The sequence below is a fragment of the Prionailurus viverrinus genome, chromosome A2 (assembly GCF_022837055.1).
Source record: "Prionailurus viverrinus isolate Anna chromosome A2, UM_Priviv_1.0, whole genome shotgun sequence".
Classification (NCBI taxonomy): Eukaryota; Metazoa; Chordata; class Mammalia; order Carnivora; family Felidae; genus Prionailurus; species Prionailurus viverrinus.
In genome coordinates, this window is record NC_062562.1 from 678896 (window position 1) to 696607 (window position 17712).

At 52.7% G+C, this 17712-nt stretch overlaps 1 protein-coding gene across 1 annotated transcript in view; it reads right to left on the bottom strand.

Moving 5' to 3' along the window:
• The window catches only part of GNG7 (G protein subunit gamma 7), a 118592-nt gene that overhangs the window by 100427 nt on the left and 453 nt on the right, over positions 1 to 17712 (bottom strand). The window lies entirely within an intron of this gene.

A 17712-nucleotide genomic window follows, 5' to 3' on the forward strand; every position in this document is an offset into this window, starting at 1 on the left:
GCCCAAAGCCAGTAAAAGGAATGGAAGAGTTCAGACTGAGGTTTAACTCCGAAGCTCACAAAGGGAGAGATGCCTTACGACCTGGTGGATCTTCCGTGGAGACACTCAATGTCTGGAGATGTTGGAGGTACTCCTGGCATGGAAGGGGTGCGGCCAGGGATGCTGCTCAATCCCTACAGTACCCAGGACGGCCCATAAACGATGACCCAGCCCCAATGTCCATAGTGCCAAAGACGTGAGCCCTTGATGGACAGGGAAGGAGTAATAGTTTATCATACACCCAGACCTATATGTGCTAACACTGTAGGAGATCCAAGACTGTAAGTACCAAGAACTACAGACAAGTACATCAACTAGCACAAGCCATCTGAGTTACAACATTTTCTTGAAAAGATACATTTGTACACGTACTTGTATATGCAAAGGAAAAAAAATTCTAGAAGAAAACACCACCAGAACTATTAACAGTTACAATGGTGAGGAGGACTGAGGGGTGGGAGATTTATTCTTTGTTTTATGTCCTTATGTATAATTTGAAATTTTATTTACCATGAGCATAATTGATAGTTCAAAAGTTAATTCTACTAACTGGGGATATGATTATATTAATTACCTAGCCCAAAATGCCAACAGTGCCTCGATTGAAAAACCCAGATGCATGGCAAATATAACTTAAAGAAATGACCACCAAAGAAGTGATGTGTTAAAGATTACCTCCCCAGGGAAAGGAGGCAGAGAAATGGGAAACATGAGAAAGACTCATGATTAAGAGGGAAAAACAAAGGCAACCATCAATGCAGACCAATATGTAAGACAGAATGAGTCAGTCACAGCTGGGGATAAGAGATGGCATCCAAGATATGAAATCAAACAAAGTAGCAGCTACGGACTACCCCACAGGAAACACGAGGATCAATTTCAATTCAAGTGCACAGCCCAACCCATGCTTTAAAGACTGTTCCAAGGAGATGGATTCTATGTGGACCTGAGCTCTAGGAATCTGCTTCCCAGAAGGCAGCGGTACAGTCACATGCAGTCAATGAACAGGCTATCCCACACAAAGAAGGAACCTAGTGCCCCCCACAAAAAGCAGACACCGTACGGAACACCTCCACACATAATTTACTGGGTGTTGGCCACAAGCTTTCTAGAAAAGCAAACTTGAAGATTTTAGCTCTGAGCTTTTGGCCTCAAAAATAGCTTCTAAATTATAAAGGGAAAAATCTAGGTATTTTTCCCTCTGCCATTTTTATTTAACATGCTATCATTGGCATTTTCTAAGTATTCTTTGAAAACAATTTTCTAATGGCTGCCCATATATTTACATTGAGTTAATAATATACCATAAGTGATGTACCAATTTCCTTACTATTGAGTATGTAGACTGTTCCCAATTTCTGCTTTATAAATAATGCTAAAGTGAACATCTTTATGCCTGTCTCTAATTACTTTCTTAGTATACGTTCTTAGAGATGGCATTATGGGATTAGAGAGCATTAAATATTTTTAAGATTTTTAAAAACACACTACTAAGTTATTGTTGAAACAGATTACTCCATTTTATACTATCTTTCTGTCCACACCCTCATCAACACTGGTATCACTGTTTATTACTCCTCACCTACTTTAAAGGTGAAAAATAGACTCTTCTTGGGTGTTGTTGTTTTTTGTTTTTTGTTTTTGCAATAAACTTTTTACTTTGGAATATTTTTAGATATGCTGGAGTGTTGTAAGATAATACAGACAGTTCCTATATATCACTCACCTAGCTTCTCTTAAAAGTTGACAACTCACATAATCAGGGTGCATTTGTCACAACCAAGACATCAACATTGCCACGTTAGTATTAACCAAACCCCACAGTTTATTCAGATTTCACTGGTTTTTCCACTAATGGCCCTCTTCTGTTCTAGGATGCCATCTAGGATGCCACAGTGAGTTTGTCACACTTTCTATCTGTTGTCCCTAATCCTTAGAACCACCTTATAAACTAAGGCTTAACATCTCCATTGTGCTGATAAGATAAGGCTTTGGAGAGGTTAAGTGACTTGCCCAAGTTGCACAGCTGGTGAACAGCCGGTCCAGATGCAAGCCACACATGAAAGACTCCGGATCTAGAAACACCATGAGCATGCCTCCCTCTCTCTCATCCCGTCCTCACCTCCTCCGAGCATGCAAAGCCTGGCCTCTAATTCCCCACTAGCAAACCAGGTGATCCAAGCAAGGTGATACAAGTTGGGTAATCAACCTACATGACAGAATTAAGTCATTTACTCTCCCCTTCCACTAGCCACTCTGGGAAACTATTTCAAAGCAATATGACATCTCTGGATGCATCCTCAGAAATCACCTTTGGAAGGAGAAAAGACTCTTATACCTGAGAAATACAGTCCTAGGACTTGGCAATGAATCTCCCATTCAACCAAAATTGACCCCTTCCTGTTGGACCACTGACCTTACTCAGCACTGAGTGACCTCTGGCTGGGTGGGAGGCACTCTGAGATGGTCCCCTAGTGATCCCCAACTCCTGGTACTCATGCCTTGTGTCAGGACCTGCCCCTGAGTGTGGGCAGGACCTGTGCTTGTTCCTAACCTCTAGAATATGGCACAGGTGATGGGATGTCACTTCCACGATTATCCGACGTGACAAAGTAACTTCCATCTTGCTAGCAGACCGCCCCCTTTGCTGCTGTGATAAAGCAGGTTGCCTACCAACCAGCAGCCAAAAAACTGAGCGTGGCCTCCAGGCAACAGCCAAGAAGAACTCAACCATGCCAGCAGCCGCGTGAGTGGGCTTGGAGGTACAGTCTTCTTTCCCAGTTAAGTCTACAGCCCGGGCTGGCAATTTGATTGCAGCCTGAGAAACGCGGAGCAGAAGACCTAGCTACGCTGCACCCAGATCCATGCCCCCACCCCCCAGAAACTGGGAGACAATAAACGTGTGGTTTCCAGCCACTAAGTTTGTAGTGATTTGTTATGCAGCATCAGCAGACAAATACAAGCTGTCTCTACCCCCAAAAGATGAAAACCCGAGATTTATTTGAAACCTACAAACCTGTATAGCTGAAGTATACAAGAGCAGCACAGCCCGCTCTTGAAGGCACTCACAACTGCTTGGAATTGACTGCTCGAGGTGCACATTCTCCCAAGGTGACTGAGAATGTGGAGGACACCTGCTTTGATGGGAGATCTGGGGGTGGTGAAGAAAACACAGATTTCCCTAGCGGACGCTCACAATTCAGATTCCTGCGCTCAACAGCATCTACTCCGTCAGGCGGTTTTTCTGCATTACGGAGTTCGAAAGCTGTTCTGTTGTATATCATCAAAAAGAAAAACTGATTCAGGAAATAACACTATACATTATATATATATCTCGTACTACTTTTCTTAAAACAGAACTGCTGTAACGCCTCCCCCTCTGGCTGAGACTAGAATAGATAAAAATCCAGATTTTTACACACTTGGGATTGGTAATGTTTTAACACATGGGAAATGCTATGGGGTTGCAAACTGCTTTATATTCTTCAAACATATTTGCAACCGTGCCAACCAGCCTAACAGTTGGATGTGTTCGTAAATGAACCAAAACACATCACGTTCTTGGGGACAGACGCACAGTGGAGACTAAAGTGTCTCTCTGCCCCCAGAGGGGCCTAATTAAACCCCCGAAACCATCACAGAAAGTGGGGGTGTGGCTTCCGTGAGACACCCGGGTTCGGGGAACACGAAGGGACAGTGCTATGGCCAGGTTCGGTGTTATCCAATGAAAACCTACAACTGCAAAGACCAGGAAATGCAGGCCAGCAAGGAGGAGGGGGTGTTGCTCAGAGGTCAAAGCAGGGAACATCATTCACCAAACTAGGCTGGTTTGAGACCAGAAAGATCAGGTTGCATGGCCCCTCTCGTGAGGACAGCTCTGAAGGACAGCCATGACCTAAATCGGTTCATGTGTGGGTCTCGATGCGTAAAGAACTGCCAGGAAAGCAGTTCCCCAGGGTCCTACAGGGCGCAAAAGACAAACACGAAAACCGTGTTATTCCTTGCACATGGTTCTCAATGGGAGAAGTGGGACAATTCTGCCCCCGGGGGACGTGAGGCAATGTCTGGGGACATCTGTGGTTGTCATGGTGGGGGAGCTCCTGGCATCGAAGGGGTGGGGCCAGGGATGGCTGCTGTGCCCCCACAGAGAGTGACCTGCCCCGATGTCAGGAGGGCGGGGCTGGGGGTGGGCGGTGGGGGACCCGCCGGGTCTGGCCCTCAGATCTAGAGGGACTACTTCGTCTTTATTACAGAGCCAAATCTGTGTCATCACCACAGAGGGGAAAACGGCCACTTAATTACATTTCCATGTGGGCCACCGAGAGTTTCCTTAGGGAGGCTGGCCGGGAGCATCACCTGGAGACCGGACTCCACGGCGCATCTCCAGAGCTGTCTAAGCCCAGCTGTCTAAGCCCCAAGTGTCACTCCATCAACTGGATGTCCCAGAGCAGCCTCAAATCTCAAACACGTTTTCTCTGGGTTTGATCCCTTTACAAACAAAGAGGGGCGATCCTGCCACCGGGTCGGCAGGGGCGGGCCTGATCCCACCCTTGGTTGGGTCCATGCCTGTGGTGGTGGCTGGGGAATGACGGCGGCGGCACAGACGGAAGGCTATGTTAGCACACAGCAGAACAACAGCCCAGACAGAACAGCGATCACTACAGGCGGGTCACCGGCTCACACACCATCCCATAACTTAGAACGATCATGGGTGATGATTCCTGTTCCTTTTTGCCCACAAGGAGACAGAAACAGGGAAGGTCTAATCACACAGGGAGAAAGTCATCCAGGGTGAGCAGGAATTCCAACCCGCAGCCTCACCATGCCACAACACCCTCCACATTCCAGAAGGTTCCAGAAAGTTCCATAATTCCCAACATCTCACCTCCTACCTACTTTACTCCCTGGGTCCCTCTTCCTCAAAGGGGGACAGAACTTTCAGCAGTGCCACATCTTACTCACTGATTTCTCCCAGAGACCCAGGAGCACCTTTCTGCCCTCCTGTGGCCGGTCAGGGCCAGGCCTGGTGAGACCTAAGTCAAGGGTGTGACTGCTTAGCAGACCCAGACGCAGAGGAATTCACGCCCTTGTGGTGGACTCACAAGGACATTACTTAAAATGAGAACATGCCTGTGATCACAGCCCTACAGGGCTTGACCTAAGGCAGGGGAGGGGAGGGCTCTCCGAGGAAAACAGGGCTGTTCCCCCAAGGCCCATTAAGGACGTCAATGGTCACACGCTCCAAAATATGACCACTTAGACCAAGAGATATTTTGTAGGGAGGGGCAGTTGGTAAAATATGCATAATATAAAATTTACAATTGTAACCCAGGTGTATATTCCAAAGGCATCTAGTATATTTACACAGTTGTGCAATCATCAACTCTATCTAGTTCTGGAACATTCCATTTCCCCAAAAATAAACCCCGTCCCTCTTAGCAGTGGGATGAGCCTGTTCTGGACGTTTCACACACGCGGACTCACACCCCGTGTGGCCTCTCATGTCTGGTTCCCTCCCTGAGCGTCGTGTGTTCAGGGTCTGTCCTCAGGGCGGTGGGTGCAGGCACCTCACTTCTGCTTGCGGCCGAGGGACATGCGCGTGCGCGGTGGACACATTCATCTGTGGATGTGGACACGTTGTGCATCCATTCATCCATGGATGGGCATTAAGTTGCTTCCACTTTTCAGCTATTGTGAACCTCACTACTGTGAACATGTGTGTGCAGGTTTTAGTGTGGACGTATGTTCTAGTTTCTTCGGGATGGATACCCAGGAGTGGAATCATTTGGTCAGATGGAAACTCCATGGGTAACTTTTTTTTTTTTTGAGAGAGAGAGAGAAAGAGAAAGAGAGAGAGAGACAGGGAGAGAGGAGTCGGGGGTTGAATACGAGCAGGGGAGAGGGGCAGAGGGAAAGAGAATCTTAAGCAGGCGCCACACCCAGTGTAGAGCCCAATGTGGGGCTTGAACTCACGACCCTGAGATCAAGACCTGAGTTTGTCGCTCAACCGACTGAGCCACCCAGGTGCCCTGACACCAAAATTTTTTAATACTAGGAAACAGGTGCTCCAGAGCCGGCTTCACATACACAATCCCATGGCTGGAAGGAAGTGTGGCTGGTCCAACCCTGAGACACACAAATCCTGGGCAAAAGGCAGTCGATACAATCAGAAACATTCTCAAGGAAGAGCTACGAAGTGAGGGAGCCCGGGGACTGGGGTCCTTCCTGGCTAAGCACTCATTCTGAACCTCAGTTGACTCCTCTGAAGATTGGCCCTCAGAAGGGCATCTCAGGGAGTTGGGTAGAAGCCACCACACACGGTGTTAAATGGGAGACAAGGGTGGCCAGGAAGTCACCTTGACCGGGAGCAGGAGGAGGGGGACGGAGAGGGCAAGACAGACAAACCAAGGAAAACTAAAGCTCAGTCTAAAGAAAACTGGACCAGGCCCCCTGGCGACTGCAGACAGAGTGGCCGGGAGTCCGGCAGGCCCAGAGCGCTGCTGGTGGGAGAACAGCGGACGCAGGGGCGGGTGGAGACGTGGCCCCCGGAGGGGCGGGCTGGCAGGGAGCAGGCGGAGGACCCAGTGCAGAGGGCATTCCAGGCCAGGGAGACAGGAGCGAGACCCCAGGGGCGGGAGGGAGAAAAATCAACTGGGCTGAGAAAGCCGCCTGGGGCGGGCTGGCGGAGGGTCCTGCCACGGACCAGGATGGAGCCCACGAGCAAGCGAGCGAACGAAAGAACGAACAAACGGGATCAGCCAGAGCAGAGGCACTCGAATCCTCCCAGAGCCCCCAGGGCTGAGCTGTGAAAGAAGCGGCAAATGGGCAAAAGTCCCGCCAGGCACAGAAGCACGAAGTCAATAAGTTTAATAACAGGGGATGGGGCCCACGATGCCACCCCCTGGCCATCCGCCCTGGACTGGAAGCATCTGTCCACACAAACGTCTGCACGCACACGTTCACAGCATCACAAGTCACAACAGCAAAGAGCGAAAGCAGCCCACGTGCCCATAGTGGATGCAGGGGTAAAGAAAATGGGGTATAGTCACAGAACGGAATGTTATTCGGCCATAAAATATAAACGTGGTCCGACCCCAAGCACAAAACGCTCAGGGAGCGAATCGGACGCGAGAAGTCCCATGGTGTGTGTGATCCCACGCATGTGAAACGTCCAGAACAGGCTGGGATGGGAAGGGGGCTCGTGGGGGCTGGGGGTGGGGGGGAGGAGCGGGGAGTCAGTGCTTTATGGGGACAGAGTCTCAGTCTGGGGAGATGGAAAGTTCTGGAGATGGACGCCGGGGGTGGCTGCACGACAGTGTGCCTGTGCTTGATGTCGCTGAGCCGTGTGCTTAGAAGTGGTCCCAATGGCGAGCCGGACGTTAGGGGTGCCCAAACCGAAGCGGGCCCAGGGAACGGGGTGGGACGCCGGTGCTGCACTGAGCAGAGACGGACGCGTAAACGGGGACGATGTGTGATGTGTGACGGATGCTCCCATCCATGGTGACAGCCACAGCTGACAGGTCCCCTCCCCCTGGAGGCAGGGCGCATGGCAGGGGATGGCCGTACACCCAGCACCTGGCATCATCCCGCGGCTGGTGGCTGAGCATCATGAGGCCCCAGAGGAAAAGGCCTCAGCGCGGCCAGACCAGCCAGTGCTACAGGCGGCGAGACAGGCGGCTGGAGCGAATCCCGCCCTTCCCCCAGGGGGGCCCCACTGCTGCCCAGCTCTGCCTCCAAAGGACCCGCAAATACCTCCCTACAAAACAGCCTGCTTTGGGGCGCCTGGGTGGCTCAGTCGGTTGAGCGTCTGACTTTAGCTCAGGTCATGATCTCACGGTCTGTGAGTTCGAGCCCCACGTCGGGCTCTGTGCTGACAGCCCGGAGCCTGTTTCAGATTCTGTGTCTCCCTCTCTCTCTGACCCTCCCCTGCTCATGCTCTGTCTCTCTCTGTCTCAAAAATAAATAAACATTAGGGGCGCCTGGGTGGCGCAGTCGGTTAAGCGTCCCACTTCAGCCAGGTCACGATCTCGCGGTCCGGGAGTTCGAGCCCCGCGTCAGGCTCTGGGCTGATGGCTCAGAGCCTGGAGCCTGTTTCCAATTCTGTGTCTCCCTCTCTCTCTGCCCCTCCCCCGTTCATGCTCTGTCTCTCTCTGTCCCAAAAATAAATAAACGTTGAAAAAAAAAAATTAAAAAAAAAAATAAACATTAAAAAATTAAAAAAAAAAAAAAAAAAAACAGCCTGCTTTCCAACAATCTTTCGCTTCCCTGGGCACCGCATCCACAGGTGGACAGAGACCCACCGTGTCCCTTTGGGAGGCAGGTGGTAGGGTGGGGAGGGTAGGAACGTGGGCGCCGGCAGGCGGTTTTGGGCCTTGGCCACGAGTGTCCCAACTCTGCCCCCCAACTGAAACCTCCCCCTCCTTTTGTTAACATGTGGCATCTACGCAGGGCTGGGATGGACGCTCTGTCACCAGCACTGGGACTCATCCACGCTCCTCACCAACGCAGGGGGTTGGGACAGGTGGGACCTGTGAGTCTCAGGTCGGAAGGGGGACGGTTCTCCCCAACACCCTGCAGTGTCTGCGGCCACAACGTGTAAGATGATGATTTTCCAACTCCCCAGACTATCTCCAGTGCGGGTGTGGTGGAACCGGGAGAAAGTCAACGTCACAGGCTGTGAAGACGGACCACAAAGCTGGCAGGACAGGGGATGGGGAACCCAGCACGGAGAGCAAAGGCAGGTGTCCCCGCCCCGGGCTCCTCTCTGCAGAGGGAAGGAAGGGTGAAAAGAGACTAATCCAGGGCTCTGAGCACCCGGTGGGTAGGCAAACACTGCTTGTGACAGGTGGCCAAGGTCAACACCGTCAGTGATGTCATGTGGGTGGCAGAGACCCCTGGTGTGACGTGACAAGAAGGGCACCTCACCACTGTGTGTTTTACCCCCAAACCCGTAACCCCTGGTCTGCTCACGAGGAAACATGAGACAAACCCAGGTTGGGGGTCGTGGTGAAAAAAATCCCTAACCATGGGGCGCCTGGGTGGCTCAGTCCGTTGAGCGCCAGACTTCGGCTCAGGTCACGATCTCGTGCTTCGAGGGTTCAAGCCCTGCGTCGGGCTCTGTGCTGACAGCTCAGAGCCTGGAGCCTGCTTCCGATTCCGTGTCTCCCTCTCTGCCTGCCCCACCCCCGCTCGTGGTCTCTCTCGCTCTCAAAAATAAATAAACATAAAAAAAAAAAATCCCTAACCAGGTGTCCTCAAGACTGTCCAGGCATAAAAGACAAGGGGTGTCAGAGAGGCTGTCACGGCCCAGAGGGGCCCAGTGTCACGTGAGGCCCTGGATGGGGTCCTGGGACAGGAAAGGACATTAGAGGAAAAGTAGTGATGTGCACATGAAGCACAGGCCTTGGAGAGCAGCAACACAGACACATTAACCTCCGAGGGTGGCAGGCACCAGGGGGGGTGCGGATGTTAGCTCGCACGGGGGTGCCCTGCACTGCCTTCGTGACTTGTCTGTACACCAAAAACTAGCCCAAAGTTGACATTCTATCAAAGAAAAAACAAGAAAACAAAAACCAGGTCTCAGAACTCAGGGCACGCTCTTTTTCAGAGGCTCCCTCAGAGACTCCCCCGATCCCCGTGCCCCACTTCTCAGCCAGGGGAAGGGGAGCAGAGAGGGGCAGGGACCTGGTCAATTTAGGATCGAGAGGCAAGGCTGGGACTGAGATTCTGTAACCCTGGTCCCCCGTCCTTCTGAGCCCCAATACAGGTGTCTGAAGCTTGTGAACAGCGTGGACATCCCTTTGTTTTCTTTACACAGAGCTGAGAGCCTCCTGGAACCCTTCAGTGCCACACAGACGCGGAGGGAGAGAGAAGAAAGACAGGTGCCGATCTGTTTCTCAAACAATAAGGAATGCCCGGCCTGCCCACAGAGCCCCCCGCCCCATTTCCTCCCATCACCTCTCGTTGCCAAATGAAATAACTGTACATTCCCAAAGCAGCGGTTGGCCAAAAGACAGACGAAAGCAAACCAAAACAAACCTTCCACTTCTCACCCTGGCCTCAAATATTTAAAACTCAGCCTCCCTGAAGAACTCACGGCTTGTCTGTGCTCAACCTAAAGAGAAAAGCATTTCTAAGTTGAGTGGGTGTCAAACGCAGAATCGTCCTTGGCTGCAGACGGTGAAATTCACCGTGACCCACTGGGTTTTCAAACGGGGGCTCGGGGCAAACTGTCACTCCTGGACATCGTTCTAAACGACACCCATCGCCTGACATCAAAACAGTCCGTCTGAATGTGCATTTGGCAACCACTGTGTTGCCGTGTTTACTTTTGTTTACCTGACAGGCTTTCTCGATTTATCACTAAAAGCCACGAGCAGGAGACATTTATATGCAGTGTTACACTCGGGCGTCTTTAAGTAACATGATAATGAATGTCACTGGCATTTTCAAATGGGATCTATTTGGAGCTATCAGATGTCATAGTTCATCAAATCTAAGATCCCATTATCTCTAAAATCGGCTGTTCTGTGTCGTGACCCTAAAGAAATTAAATGATCAGTCTCCCTCAGTACGGGCACCATGCGATGGGGAAAAAAAAAAATCACCCTGTGCATTTGTCCCCAGATCATTAACCTCTGCTCAACCAGGAGGCTGCAGGGGGTCCAAGAGCCCAAGGACAGCGGCAGAGGCGGCTCTCTGAAGTCGAGCGTCACTTGCTCTCCCAAGGGCAGTGCTAAATTGAAAGGGTAACGCTGGACTACGAAACCCCCAAGTTCAAGTCCCAGCACTGCCGTGAGCCCAGGAAACCCGGCCGATTCCTCGTCTGTAAATCACACAAGTTAGTCTAGCAGGGCTGACAAACCTCTTCCGTAGGGGCCAGAGAATCGGTATCACGTGGTCTCATATGTTGTAGCCTGAAAGCCACCACAGGCAACTTGTCAACGAATGTGTATGTCTCTGTGACAATAAAACTTTATTGATGGACACTGGAACTTGAATTCTAATCAGTTTTCATATATCAGGACAAATTATGCTTGTCTTGATTTTTTTTAACCACTTCAAATGTAAAAACCATTCTCCGCCTGAGGGCCACATAAAAAACAGATGATGAGGGGCGCCTGGATGGCTCAGTCGGTTAAGCGTCCGACTTCGGCTCAGGTCATGATCTCACGGTTCGAGGGTTTGAGCCCCGTGTCGGGCTCTGTGCTGACATCTCAGAGCCTGGAGCCTGCTTCGGATTCTGTGTCTCTCTCTGTGTGCCTCCCCTGCTTGTGCTCTGTCTCTTTCTCTCAACAATAAATAAATGTTAAAACAACTACAACAACAACAGACAGTGAGCTGGATTTGGCCCGGGGGGCACGGCTTGCCATCCCCTGGACCGGACAGTCTAGGAGGTCCTTCCAGAACTGATTTTCTGAGACCCTCAATCCTCATTTTCAATCGGCAGATACTTCAATAGCTCTAAAAACGACCCACAACGTGTCCAAACGCTAAGCTACATTCATACGCCTGGAGAGGTCTCATTTTCTCCTAAAACTTCCCCTATTCCCGTCCTACACCTGTGACATCTCGCACGTGGTACCGAGCACCTGAAATGTGGCTGATCCTGAGACTTACAAATCTGCAAGTGCAGCATCCATACTAGATTTTGAAAACTTCATACAAGAGACTGTACAGTAGCTTGATCATACGTTCTTTATGTTGATTACATGTTGCAATGTTAGTATTTTGCATACTGTGAGTTACATAAAACATATCATTAAGATTACTTTCGGGGCGCCTGGGGGGCTCAGTCGGTTAAGCCTCCGACTTCAGCTCAGGTCACGATCTCGCGGTCCATGAGTTCGAGCCCCGCGTGGGGCTCTGGGCTGATGGCTCGGAGCCTGGAGCCTGCTTCCGATTCTGTGTCTCCCTCTCTCTCTGCCCCTCCCCTGTTCATGCTCTGTCTCTGTCTCCAAAATAAATAAACGTTAAAAAAAAAAATTAAAAAAAAAAGATTACTTTCACCTGTTTTGCCTTGTTGACCGTGGCTGGCCGAATGGTTCCAATTACCAACACAGGGTGGGATCATGGTTCTAGAATCCTGTTTGTTTGTTTGTTTCAGTTTATATGGTTTTACAAAGGTTTTTTTTTTTAATGTTGATTTATTTTTTGAGCGAGAGACAGAGTGCGAGTAGGGGAGGGGCAGAGAGAGGGAGACACAGAATCGGAAGCAGGTTCCAGGCTCCGAGCTGTCGGGCACAGAGCCCGACATGGGGCTTGAACTCACGAACCGTGAGATCATGACCTGGGCTGAAGCTGGATGCTCAACCAACTGAGCCACCCGGATGAGCCTCTAGAATCCTGTTTCTATTCAACGGTACAGTTTCTTGGAGTAGAGAGTATAGAAGAATAATTCGCAGAAGACTCCATAGGCTACAGGGTTACATCTTTCCCAAAAGGTACTCAAGGTTACTAGGCTATTCTTATCCCTTTGCCCATAAAAGCAAAATAGTGTGTGTGTGGCGGGGGGGGGGGGGGGGGGGGGATGAATCGGTTGGGCACAGGGGATGTTTTAGGGCAGTGAAACCACTCCGTGTGGGACCCTAATGGCGGATACGTGTCTTTATGAATCAGCCCAAACCCACACTACACCACCAACAGTGAGCCTATGGACACGGCTGTAGGCTCACCACCTGTAACAAATGCCCCATCTCACAGGGGACTTTGATAGTGTGGGAGCCTGCTGGGGGGTGGGGGCCAAGGGGGACACAGAAAATCCTTCTGCTCAAATTGGTTGTGGACCTAAAACTGCTTTAAAAAATAAAGTCTATTTAAAAAAAAAAGCCCCAATGTGCCTTTTTACTTTGATCACAGATTCATAAAATCATCGCTCAGCCCAATGGTTCCCAACCAGCGGGGATTTCCCCTGGGGACACTGGGTGATGTCTGGGGACATCTGCGGTGATCGTGATGGGGGTGCTCCTGGCCTCGAGGGGGTGGGGTCAGGGATGCTGCAGGACGCCCCATGGAGAACAACCTGACCCAAATGCCAGCAGTGCCGAGGGGGAGACCCTGAGGGAAATGACGTGGAAGGATTCAGCCCTGCCTCGGGGCTCGCACAAGGTGGGCTGCACCTCCCACCTGGCAAACTGGCCAGTGTGAAGCTTGTCTCTGGCCTGTCCTTCACGCAGGACCCCCCCCCCCCCAACCTCTGCCCCCAGAAGGCTTCCTTTCTCACAGCATTTATGGAGTTCCTGGGATGCACAGGCCTGGGCCTGTCTCCACCACCCCCCGGGACCCCCACTCAGACAGCAGGCCAGGGACAGAACGGCCCTGGGTCCCCTGTCTCCACGCCTCCCCACGCATGCACACAAGCGTCTCATTCACGTGGTACTCCCGGAGCCTGGCACCCGTTCTGATGCTTAAAATAGGCACACAAGCAGCCTTTGTTGGGGAGAGGAAGGAAGGAAGGAAGGCAGGCTTCAGACAAAGGAGACAGCAAACCGCACCATCCAGGAAAGGGGGAGTGCTGGGCGGGTGGCAGGGAGGATCAGGAGGGGCGGGTTCCTACAGTCAAAGTGAAGGTCACTCTGCAAAGGTGAGGCGGGGCCAACTCCTGTGGTGCCACCAAGGCTGCACGAGGCATTTCGAGCTTGTCAAGTGGGGGATGAGCTGGTAGAGGTGGCCGGGAACTGACGATACATCTATGCCTTTACAGAGCGGGTTCTGGCCGTGCGGAGCCACCCACTGAGTGGGCCGTGAGGCCAGCCCACCAGCTAGGATGCGTGGAACCAGAGACGGCGAAGCATTTCACTCAGGCGGAAAAGAGAGAGGCAGAATTCGGATGGCTGACACCCGGGCCACCCCCAAGCTTCAACTGAACAGGCCACCAAGCGCCAGGAAAAAGCCACTTAGATAGCAGCTTGATGGTTCGGTACCAAAACGTGGGGACAACCCAGAAGTCCACTGCCAGGCGAACGGATAGACAAGGATGGTCTGGCCACAGGGTGGAATATTACTCACCCATGAACAGGAGCGAGGCGCCCACCCCCGCCGCCCCGCGGACGGACCCCGAACACGCGACGCTCAGGGAGGGAACCAGACACGAGAGGCCACGCGGGGTGTGAGTCCACGTGTGTGAAACGTCCAGAACGGACTCATCCAGGGACAGGAAGGGGGGCTCGTGGGGGCCGGGGGCTGGGGAGGGGGGGAACAGGGAGTGATGGTTAACGTTTATAGGGATCTTACTGGGGTGATGGAAGGTTCTAAAGGTTTACGGGGAAGGTTGCACAGCTCCATAAACTTCCCAGAAAACTGAACTCTATGCTTCAACTGGCTGAGTTTTACGACATGGAAATTGTACCTCAATTTAAAAAGTGAAAAGCAGTAAGACCTACTTTGCCAAGTTCCCAGGGAAAACTAATAGCCGTTTCTGGAAGAGTCTCAGAGCTGCCCAAGTCCCCCCTGCACTCCGGCTGGCAGGGAGGACCAGGAGGAGGACGGAAGGGACCCTCCGGGACAAGTGACTCCACCTTTTCGGCTCTCCCACCTGGTGTCTAAGGCGTGGCGGGTGACACGCACGGTGAATTTTCTCCAGAGCCTGTAGAGAGAGAGGCCACGCCGAAGGGTAGCACAAGACAGAAGCCATGGGAAGCGAGGTCCAGAACTGGCCGAAAGACCAGTGGGAACCTGAGGGAGGCCCCCTGGATGGCAGGGGCCATGGGACTCTGGCGTGCGTGGCACAGGACACAAACCCTCCCAGGACCAAGACTCAGCTTGGGCAGTCACCCACTGGCTGCCACCGTGGGGCACAAAGGAAGGCAGTTGTAACTCAACGCCCGGCAATCCCACAACTATCCTGGTAACCGTCCCCTCTAGAGAGCTCCAGAAAGTTCCAAAGTCACGGAGGCCACACACAACAGCCCTTTTGTAAGAAACTGCAAAGAGCTTCAAGAGTAGGAAGGACCTAGTAAAATGCCTTTTTTTTAAAGACTATTATCGGTTTCCAGATGCAAATGAGAAAATTCGTAACAACACCTTGAACGGAAGAAGCAGCTTTTTACTCTGCTACGTGCTGTACAAAAATAATGCCTCTACTCTGTAAACACGGAGCTGGGTCTGTGTGTTAGGGTAATTCGTATTCAGCTGTCCCTCCCTTCAAACCATAGGGCCCAGGCTTCACGAAGCACGGAACAAAACCAGGAAACAATGGCATCAGTCACGGGTATTTTCTAAATAAGACCGAGAATCGCCCAAACAACTGTGGCATCTCTGGAAGCCTCGTGCGCTGGGTTTAAAACGGGGGAGACGACTCCAACACGCTGGTGCCTCTCAATGCCTGCGACGTATCCATTCGTCCCGTGTATAAAATCACGGTAGCAAGGGTTGGAAAGTCACACAAAAGACGCACTGAGAAAGAAGCCAGCATTTCTAAGAGCCTCTAAGTGCAGTTTTCCACTCAAAACGAGAGCACTAGGTGATCTAAAGGCGACCCCAAATCTGAATGGCTGCACTTCCTAAGGATCAAAGGTGACGACGTGTGAAACTAACTTGGGGAAACTAACTTGGGTCTTGGGGGTGATTCTGCGCCCAGGGGGCAGCGGGACGTCTGTGGTTGTCATGACTTGGGGCGCTCCTGGAATGGAGCAGGTGGGGACCAGGGGCGCTGCTCAGTCCCCACAGCACCCAGGACACCCCCAACGAGTGCCCCTGCCCCAGTGTCGGTGATGCCGAGTGGAGAGACCCGGGTCCATCACATGAGCTCCAGAAGCAGAGCTCACATATTTAAAGAGCATATAATTGCGACCCCTGGGGTACACGTTGGAATGGCTCCTGGGGGGGGGTACCCCTAAATCAGAATGACCCCTGCAGCCTTCTCTTAAGTGGATGTGTCTGTTTCTGGACAACCCTTCTGAATCTCCTGGTGTCAGAACCTCCTTCCTTTTTCGTTTTTTCCTCACTTTTAACGACACGGACCTTTTTTTCCCCTCCGGAAATTCTGTCTTAAAGCTTCAGGGGTGACTGTCAACTGCACCCCAAGGCTGAAGGACTAGAGTCAAGCTCCAGCTGATTCCTTCCCTCCCCCACCCTCTGTGACAACCCAGTAATTCTATCCACCCACCTTCCCCCCTCCCAAAAAAGCCTTAATTTAGAACATTATTATCGATGTCTCACGTCCCCTCGCCACGTGCCAGGAGCGTGCTGGGTGGCACCTCCCCTCTTCTGATCCCCCAGCAGCCCTGTGAGGTGCCCCCTGCTGCTGTCTTACACCCATTTCACGGACGAGCAAGCCAGACTCCCGGAGCAGCTGGAGCTGACGGGGGGGGGGGGGGGGGGGGGGGGACCGCAGGCCGGCCTTGCCGAGCCCACTCCACTCTGCATTTCTGCAAGACCTCAGCATCCGACGGGACACGTTTCTGAACTGCATCCTGGACCCCTAGCAGCAATGGGAGCCTCCGCGCCGCGCGTCCTCACGCCTGCCTTCTCCCACCCACCTTCCAGCCCCTAGCAACCCCCGCCCCCCAGGAAAAACAAAGTGCCACCCACATCCCCACATCCGTCAATACCATCGTCCCCAAAACTCCCACCTCGGTTCCTCGACTCCTGAGCCCAAAAATTCCTGAAATATTCAGTCCCCGACACGAGCCTTTCTGCTTCCAGGACATTCATTCTCCTTACACCCTACGTCCTAGGAGCAGCCCCCCCAAAGTATGCTGGACCCACGTCTCCTCCTGCTCACTGCTGCCACCGGGTCTCTGCCTCCCCACCTTCTACACCAAATGATCAGCCTCCCAAAAGTAGGGGGCGAGTGGCCTCCACGATACTAGTAACTGACCAAGACCCCCCATTTCCTCCTGACTAGTCACACCCTCCCCCCAAACACCTGCACAGGCTTCCCAGCCCTCTATGCCTCCAGCATGGGTCCCCACGGCCCTGGGACTCCTACTCAAAGTGGCCGGCCTTACCCTCATGCCTCAGCCCTCCCCTCCCGGTGCCCCCTTTCTGAGCTCACCCTCACCAGGGACTCCTCAATCACCCCTCCCCCGGTCCGCAACTCCACTCCCAGCCCCGGTTCAAATAACCTCCACCTTCAACTCTAGCCCCGACCCCCTTCCCCTGCTGGCCCAGCCCCCAACTCCACCCCCCCCCCAGAGGACCTCCATCCCAATCCAAGCCCAGACCCTAATTACAGCCCCAGACCCTCCTCTGCTGACTCTGACCCCCAACTCCAGCCGGGGCCCTGGCCCCAGCCCCTTCCTCATTGACCGCGACCCCCAACCCCAGCCTAGACCCCCGGACCCAGCCCCTTCCTCACTGAACACGACTCCCCAACTCCAGCCAGGACCCCCACCCCAGCCCCTATCTCACTGACTGTGACCCCCAACTCTGGCCAGGACCCCAACCCCATCCCCTATCTCACTGACTGTGACCCCCAACTCTGGCCTAGACCCCCCGACCCAGCCCCTTCCTCACTGTCCACGACCCCCAACTCTGGCCAGGACCCCCACCCCAGCCCCTTCCTCACGGTCCGCGACCCCCAACTCTGGCCAGGACCCCCACCCCCAGCCCCTTCCTCACTGAACACGACCCCCAACTCTGGCCAGGACCCCCACCCCTAGCCCCTTCCTCACTGAACACGACCCCCAACTCTGGCCAGGACCCCCACCCCAGCCCCTTCCTCACGGTCCG